We start from the raw sequence: 8,987 nt of genomic DNA on the forward strand, positions 1-8,987 counted from the left end.
AAGCATGGATGATACCTCTGATACCACATGGTTGCTGGAGCACTGTCAGGAGTCACCATGAGCACCCCCAGATGTGACCCCAAGACAAACCATAAAACATGTTCTTGATATAATTAATTTCATAGTTTTCTATCTTCGTTTCTTTTTTTTTTTCTTTTTTGGTCACAGCCGGCAATGCACAGGTGTTAACTCCTGGCTCTGCATTCAGGAATTACTCCTGGTGGTGCTCAGGGCACCCTTTGGGATATTGGGAATCGAACCCGGGTCGGCTGCATGCAAGGCAAACGCCCTCCCTGCTGTGCTATTGCTCCAGCCCCTCTATCTTCGAAGAACAGACCGTGGCTCCTGTTTATATGTCTGGACTTCTGCAGTGAAATAGAATCCGGGCAGGTATTTTCATACATATTTTACGAGGAATTGATTGGCACGTGCAGGGCCAGAGGCTGAAGAGTCTTGGGAACTGCCGTCAGCAGGCGGGGGAGCCAGGAGCGCCGATGGAACAGCTTCGATTTATTCTGCAGGTCTGAGACCAGGAGAGCGAAGGTGTCCGTTGGTCTGAGTCTGGAGTTAGGCGCAGATCGATGCTTTTCCTGGAAGGCAGGCGGGGAGCTTCCATTCCCCCTTCCTCCCGGGGGCCTTTAAAGAACGGAGTGAGAAGCAGCCCAGAAGAGCGGGGACGTGACCGCTTGGCTCAACTTGCAGCTGTGAACTCACCCGGATCTGCTCAGCGACAAAGGCTCAGGTAATTCTTTTTTTTTTTTTGCTTTTTTTTATAGTATTTTATAGTATTGCAAACTATAGTGCCCAAAAGGAGAGAGAGAACGAGAGAGAGAGAGAGAGAGAGAGAGAGAGAGAGAGAGAGAGAGAGAGAGAGAGAGAGAGAGAGAAAGGAAAAGTGCCTGTTTAGATGCAGACTGAGGGTGGGTGGTGGAAGGTGAGAAACTGGGGGACCTTGGTGGTGGGAATGTACACTGGTGAAGGGAAGTGTGTTGGAACACAGACTTCCCTTGGATCATGGACAACTTGGTAACTGTTTTTCTAATGGTAATTCAAAAAAACAACCTGCAGAACGTGTCATTCTATTGATTTTTTTTTTTGCCACACCTGGTGGTGCTCAGGGATGACTCCTGACTTTGTGCTCAGGAATCACTCCTGACAGGACTTGGGGGAGCATATGCAGTGTCAGGGACCAAGCCTGGGTCAGCGGGGTGCAAGGCAAGCACTTCACCAGCTGGACTATCTCTCCAGCCCCTCAACTGACTTTTGGTTTTGTTTGGCCTTGTTTTGGGGGCTTATCTGGCAGGACTCTGGGCTTACTCTTTTTTTTTTCTTTTTGCTTTTTGGGTCACACCTGGCAATGCACAGGGGTTCCTCCTGGCTCTGCACTTAGGAATTACTCCTGGCGGTGCTCAGGGGACCCTATGGGATGCTGCGAATCGAACCTGGGTTGGCCGCGTGCAAGCAAACACCCTACCCGCTGTGCTATTGCTCCAGCCCCCAGGGCTTACTCTCTTATTCCTGGTTCTGTGCTCAGGGTTTATTCCCGGTGCTGTGCTTAGGGCTCACTCCTGGCAGGACTTGGGGGACTCTATGGGGTGCCAGGGATTGAACCCAGGTTGGCTGCATGCAAGGCAGGCACCTTACCCATTGTACTATCTCTAATCCCTCCTCCCGTCCCCTGTTGATTTTTTTTTCCTTTTTGGGTCACACCCAGTGATGCACAGAACTTACTCCTGGCTTTGCACTCAGTAATAACTCCTGGCGGTGCTTGGGGGACCCCATGGGATGCTGGGGATTAAACCCAGGTCAGCCCAGTGCAAGGGAAATGTCTCACCCACTGTGCTATTGCTCCAGCCCCCCACCCCTTGATTCTTAAGATCCTCTTCAGCTAAGGTCACCCTACAGTGAGAGACAAACACCACCCCCCTATTTTGTTCATGCAGGGTTTTTTACGTACCCTTTTCCCTATTTCCTTTCACCAATTTCCCATGATGTGCCTTTCTTTTCTTTCTTTTTTTTTTCTCTTTGGGTCACAGCTGGCAATGCTCAGGGTTTACTCCTTGCTCTGCACTCAGGAATTACTCCTGGTGGTGCTCAGGGGACCATCTGGGATGCTGGGAATCGAACCTGGGTCAGCCAAATGCAAGGCAAATGCCCTCCCCGCTGTGCTATTGCTCCAGTCCCTAACTACTCCCGTAAGCCACTGACGACAGCACAAACACTGGCTTATCATTGTGCCAGATTTGATTCCCAGCATCCCATAGGGTCCCCTGAGCACCACCAGGGTGATTCCTGAGTGCAGAGCCAGGAGGAACCCCTGTGCATCGCCGGGTGTGACCCAAAAAGAAAGCAAACAAAAAAAAAATAATAATAACCTAGAGCAGCCATGAATGGGCGCACTAGCCTATGTTCAGCCTCTGGAAGCGTGACCTGTCACCAGTGTCCTCTAGGGACACCCCAGGAAGTGGCTGCTGTGCTGTGACTGTCCACATTCCAATGGTGTCTGTAGATCACGTGCTGCTGCCTATAAACAATCCAGCCCAGGCTGCTCTCCCCTGTCCTCTGCTGGTTGTAGGAAACTGCCGATGAGGGTGCGGGTACAGGCTGGGAGAGAGAAGTTGGCACAGCAAGAGTAGGGGCAATTTGGTTGCTTCTAGAAATTTCGACCCTTAGAAATTTCCCCGCGGGGAAGAAGCTCTTGCTCTTTTTTTTTTTAAACTTTTTGGGTCACAGGGCTGGAGCGATAGCACAGCATGTAGGGCATTTGCCTTGCACATGGCCGACCCGGGTTCGATTCCCAGCATCCCATAGGGTCGCCTGAGCACTGCCAGGAGTAATTCCTGAGTGCAGAGCCAGGAGTAACCCCTGTGCATCGCTGGGTGTGACCCAAAAAGCAAAAAAACAAAACAAAACAAACAAACAAAAACACTTTTTGGGTCACACCCGGTGATGCTCAGGGGATATTCCTGGCTCTGCACTCAGGAGCTACTCCTGGCAATGCACGGTGTGTGTGTGTGTGTGTGGTGGGGGGACGAACCCTATGGGATGCCGGGGATTGAACCCGGGTCAGCCATGTGCAAGGCAAATGCCCTCCCCACTGTGATGTCATTCTGGACCATTCTTACATTTTTTGTTGCCTTAGCTTCCCCACGCTCTGCCAGGCCAAGGTCTTACCCGTAAGTCTAGAGTTGTTGCGACTTCCCGCTCAGCATCTGTTTGATGCTGTGCATGAGAGGGACAAGTGCGATGCCCTGTAGAAGGAAAAGGCAGTCGAGACTCAGGGAACTGCAAGTATGATGCAGGGCTGGGGAGGTCAGTTTCACTGAGATGGGGCAGGAGTGGCGCCGAGGTGACGGAGCCCGCCAACGGCAAACGGCTTTCGATGGTCTTTGCTAACAGGCTTGAAAGACCAGTCGGTGTTAGCTCAGAGGTTGACTGCTAGATGCCCAGGGAATATGCCAATGTCCTTGAGCAATGACCCTCTGGGAGAGAACCCCACAGGGAGAGGGAAATTTCCCCTCCTCCCCTTACAGTCAACTCAGTAACACAATAGTTAGGGTTAGAGTCAGAGGGACAGTACCAGAGGCACGGTCCTTACCTGCACGCAGCAGATGCTGGTACAAGCCTGGGGACCTCAGGGCCCATTGGACACCTTCCTGTGCACAGAGCCTGGACTAGTCCCTGTTCGCTGCCGAGGACAGACACAGCCACTGAACAAAACAAGCAGAAGCAGAATCTTAGGGTCAGAGTTGACACAAGATTTAGGAAATTCTCCTCTCATGAAACTGGGAGTTATTATTATTTTTTTTCTTGGAGAGGGGAGCAAATGCTTAGGACTTTCTTCTGGCTGTGTGCTCAGGGATCACTCCTGGCAGGGCTCAGGAGACCATATTTAGGTTTTTGTTTTGTTTTGTTTTGTTTCTTTTTTTTTTTTAAGTAAAAGATTTTATTTAGAGGTTTCTGAGGGAAGGAGGAAGGGATAAGTGGGAGAGAGAATAGTAAGAATAACACGCTCAAGAGAGAACGCGGGCTTCTCCAAGGGTGGAGAGAGCTCTACACAACATCCTAGCACTGGACACGAAAGCATGAAAGTCCACATCTCAAGAGGGGGGAGATGCGGGCGACACATGTGCTCAGGTACCACATGTGCTCGGCCACGTGGGCGCGTCAAGCAGCACACATGGGCTCAGGCAGCGTATGCGCCTTTGTTTTTTTCTTTTTGGGTCATACCTGGCGATGCACAGGGGTTCCTTCTGGCTCATGCACTCAGGAATTACTCCTGGCAGTGCTTGGGGGACCTTATGGGATGCTGGGAATCGAACCCGGGTCGGCTGCGTGCCAGGCAAACACCCTAATCCACTGTGCTATCGCTCCAGACCCGGTTTTTGTTTGTTTTTGGCTTACCCAGCAATGCTCAGGGGATACTCCTGGCTCTGCACTCAGAAACGACTCCTGGCAGTTGCTCAGGGGACCATATGGGTTGCCAGGGGTTGAACCGGAGTCAGCTGTATGCAAGGCCAGAGCCCTCCTGTTCTACTGTCTCTCCAGCCCCCGGATCTATCCTGAGCTCATGCAGCCGCCTCTGTTTTGACCTGTCAAGCCCTGGGTTGTATCTGGTTCTGTCACTTCACCTCCGCTACCAGCTCTGAGGGGTAACTCGGACTCTCTGGGGTCTGCATGATCTCAGCATCCCACATCACACCTCATAGAGTGTTTTGTACTTTATAAGCCATAGCACATTGGCATCTAGTTATGCAATTGGGTGGGAGAAGAGAGAAGCCTCCCCCACCCCCACATTCGCTTTAGTTTGCTTCTGTTTCAGTCCGTGTGAGCTGCCACAGCAAAATGCTGCAAATTTAAGTAGTTTATAAACAAGAGCAATTTGCTTCTCCAGTTCCGGGCACCGGAAGTCCTAGAGTAGGGAACCCATAGTGTTGGGAGAGCGTCCTCTTTTTTTTTTTTCTTTTTGGGTCACACCTGGCGATGCACAGGGGTCACTCCTGGCTCTGCACTCAGGAATCACCCCTGGCGGTGCTCAGGGGACCCTATGGGATGCTGGGAAATTGAACCCGGGTTGGCCGCGTGCAAGGCAAACGCCCTCCCTGCTGTGCTATCACTCCAGCCCCGAGAACGTCCTCTTTTTGGTCTGAGATTTCATGCATCGTATATTAGGATATACAAGAGAGCGGCTGGAGCCATAGTCCAGTGAATTGGCATTTGCCTCGCATGCAGCCCGACCTGGGTTCGATCCCCATCATCCCAGATGGACCCCCGGGCACCACCAGGAATAATTCCTGAGTGCAGAGCCAGGAGTAACTCCTGAGCATCGCCAGATGTGACCCAAAATAAACAAACAAACAAACAAACAAACAAACAAATAAATAAATAAGAGGAAAGAATATTTAGTAGAATTGGGGAACATTTAGCGTTACTGAGTTACTGACCCTTTTCTGTATGGTCTTGCTCAGGGTCTAGTCTGGCCTAGTGTTTGGGGGTGCTCCTGACAGTGCTTACGGGGGGTATCACACAGTGATGGGGAGTCGACCCAGACCTCTCACCTGCAAGCACATGCTCAGCCACCAAGCTATATTTCAGCTTTTTTAATTTTAATTTTTTATTTTTTGCTTTTTGGGTCACACCCGGCAATGCACAGGGGTTCCTCCTGGCTCTGTACTCAGGAATTGCCCCTGGCGGTGCTCAAGGGACCCTATGGGATGCTGGGAATCGAACCCAGGTCGGCCGAGTGCAAGGCAAATGCCCTACCCGGTTGTTCAGCCTCTTTTTAAAAAAATTATTTCCATAAGGTTGTTCACATTAATCGATTACCTTCAATATTTCAACACTAATCCCACCACCGTTACACCTTCCCGCCACCATTATTTTGAATTTTCCACCACCACCCAAGCCTGCCTGCCACAGGCAGATTTTCAGCCTCTTTTTTAACTTTCACTTTCTTTCATTTCCTCTTACTTACATTTTATTTCTTCTCATATATGCCTTTTTTTTGGATCACACCTGGCATTGCACAGGGGTTACTCCTGGCTCTGCATTCAGGAATTATTCCTGGCAGTGCTTAGGGGACCATGTGTGATGCTGGGAATTGAACCTGGGTCGACCGCGTGCAAGGCAAATGCCCTCCCCGCTGTACTATCACTCTAGCCTGATATATGCCTTTTTTTCTCCTTCTGAGTTTTCTGTATCAGAAGATAATATTAATGCACCAATACAGTTTTGTTTGTTTGTTTGCTTACTTTTTGGGTTTTGGGGCCCCAGCTGGTGGTACTATTCCTAGCTCTATGCTTGAGTGACACCCGGACCTGCCCATGGTTCCAGGAATTGAACTGGGGTCTGTGTGGCTGGAGCGACAGTACAGCGGGCAGGGAGTTTGCCTTGTACACAGCCTACCTGGGCTCAATCTCTGACACCCCCTATGGTCCCTGGGCCCAGCCAGGGGTAATTCCTGTGTGCAGAGTCAGGAGTGACCCCTGAGCACTGCTGGATGGGGCCCAAAAGCCATTAAAAAAAAAACCAATCAAGTGGGGTCTGCCACGTGTACTGTCTCTCTATACTAGCTCTTTGGCTCAACACATAATCCTTTTATTTTTTTTTTTCAGTTTTGCTGACTAATAAAGTGGTATTTTGGTAAACATTGTAAACTATTTGGTAAGACTCCAGGCACAGAACGGAAGTCTCGGATGAAGACCCCAATAACCTTTATGTGGCAGAAGTTGGGGTTCTCCCCTGCTCTGCCCATGCCTCCTCGGAGGACTCTCTCCTGCAAAGACGCTGAGTTTTGCCTACGCCCCAGAAACTGGGCAGCTTCTGCTCTTCCCTTCGAGCGCCTTCCAGTTTTAAATTGGCCAGTGCCGCTCCAAGTTCAGGGCCCAGCAGAAAACAGGCAAGGCTGACCTTGAATTCGAATGACTTGTTTACAGGCGTGAGAGTGGAATGTTCTCCACTTGATGGTGCGGGTTTCAAGGTGAGTCGCTGGCATTGCCTGGGCCCTTGAGTCGCCCTCAGTTGTCATCAAAATTAAAAAGCGGGGAGAAAGAGTGATGTCAGTTACAGGTTTTGACATAACTACCAGGTTCCAGAGGCCTTGTTCTGGCTGAAGCAGGCATGGAAGCTGCTGAGTGGAAAGGAAGGCAGTTCAGGACTTTGGTACCTTCCTCCCCCTCCCTCCCTTTCTCCCTTCCTCACCCCTCCCTCCCTCCCTACCTCTCTCCCCTCCCTCCCTCTGTCCCTCCTCCGTCTTCCTTCTTCCTTCCTTCCTTCTTCCTTCCTTCCTTCCTTCCCTTCCTTCCTTCCTTCCTCCTTCCTTCCTTCCCTTCCTTCCTTCTTCCTTCCTCCCTCCTTCTTCTTCTTCTTCTTTCTTTCTTTCTTTCTTTCTTTCTTTCTTTCTTTCTTTCTTTCTTCTTTCTTTCTTTCTTTCTTTCTTTCTTTCTTTCTTTCTTTCTTTTCTTTCTTGTCTTTCTTTCTTTCCTTTCTTTCCCTTCGTCCTCTTTCTTTCTCACTCCTTCCTTCCCTCCTTTCCTCTCTTCCTCTTTCTTTCTCTCTTTCCTTTCTCCTCATTCCTTCCTTCCTTTCCTCCTCCCCCTCTCTCCTTCCCTCTTCTTTCTTTCTTTCTTTCTTTCTTCTTCTTTCTTTCTTTCTTTCTTTCTTTCTTTCTTTCTTTCTTTCTTTCTTTCTTTCTTTCTCTCTCTCTTTCTTTCTTTCTTTCTCCCTCCTTCCTTCCTTCCTTCCTTCCCTCTTTTTCTCTTTCTTTATTTTCTCTCTCTCTTTCTTTCTGTCCTTCCTTTCTTTCTTCCTTCTTTCTTTCTTTCTTTCTTTCTTTCTTTCTTTCTTTCTTTCTTTCTTTCTTTCTTTCTTTTCTTTCTTTCTTTCTTTCTTTCTTTCTTTCTTTCTTTCTTTCTTTCTTTTTCTTTCTTTCTTTCTTTCTTTCTTTCTTTCTTCTTCCTTCTTTCTGTCCCCTACCAGCCTGAGGTCAGGGCTAAGCCATCATTCAACCATATTCCACATTTGCTTTGAAGGCAGAGATAGCCTGTTGTTTATCTGGGGGCTGAGCCCAAACGGGGAGCGGCAGTGCCCGTGATGGAACCCGGCGCCTTCCTGCGGAGCCTCGGCTGCTCCAGCCCTGAAACCTCTCTCGACTCTCTCCCTCCACTCAGGCTCTGCTAGTTTGGACTTTCTGGGTTTGGTTTTCCCCTTCTGTGTCAGTTCTTTCTTTTTCCCCACAAACCACCTGACTTCTTCGAAACGGGGGGGGGGGGGGGACCCATCCCCAACCCTAACACACCCTTTGGCTGAGACCAAACATTGAGCAATCTGTGAAATTCTTCTCCCCCGCAGCCCTGCATGGGGGCGATCCAGCGAGCGATCCTCGTTTCAAAAGCAGGGGGAGCTCCAAGATCAAGGCTGAGCTACCTTCCCCTTGGGCATGGTCTCCCAGCCCCCTCTCGTTTGGGGCAGGGAGTTCCAGACATGCACACGGGGCTGGAGAATCCCGGGAGCAGACACCGGGCCGGCCCGTGCGGAGCAGCGTTCTGGCTCTGAGCTCTGCTCTCCCTGGAACCACTGGGTTGCCCACCATGCCTGCTGGCAAGAGCGAGGGGACGGACCCACTTATCGCCAGCAACTTCTGAAGGTAAAAAAAAAAAACAAAAAAAAAAAAACCCCCAAAAACCTTAAAGACAAAGAGGCGTGTTTGGGTGTGGCAGATGCACGGGGGAAGGTTTGGGGCACACATTGGGGTGCGGGGGGGGGGTGCTGGAAAGCGCAGAAGAAATCAGAACACAGTGGATAGGGCTGGAGAGATGGTACAGCGGGCAGGGCACTTGCCTGGCATGTGGGGCCGACCTGGGCTTCTTCCCTGGCATCGCATGTGGTTCTCTGAGCCCTGCCAAAGGTGATCACTGAGCACAGGGCGAGGAGTAAGCACTGAGCACTGTTTGCTGGGTCCCCCCTTCCTTGCAATCCCCTAAAGACAT

At 50.3% G+C, this 8,987-nt stretch overlaps 1 protein-coding gene across 2 annotated transcripts in view; it reads left to right on the plus strand.

The window, feature by feature from the left end:
• The first annotated feature begins 6,876 nt into the window (after window positions 1–6,876).
• The window catches only part of C1S (complement C1s), a 17,829-nt gene continuing 15,718 nt past the window's right edge, over window positions 6,877–8,987 (plus strand). For both annotated transcript variants that reach the window (XM_055141976.1, XM_055141977.1), the window contains exons 1-2: window positions 6,877–6,979; window positions 8,350–8,644. The gene's annotated coding sequence lies outside the window, so the exon portion shown is untranslated. The remainder of the gene's footprint in view (window positions 6,980–8,349; window positions 8,645–8,987) is intronic.

This window comes from Sorex araneus, chromosome 6 (assembly GCF_027595985.1).
Source record: "Sorex araneus isolate mSorAra2 chromosome 6, mSorAra2.pri, whole genome shotgun sequence".
In the NCBI taxonomy this organism is placed as follows: domain Eukaryota; kingdom Metazoa; phylum Chordata; class Mammalia; order Eulipotyphla; family Soricidae; genus Sorex; species Sorex araneus.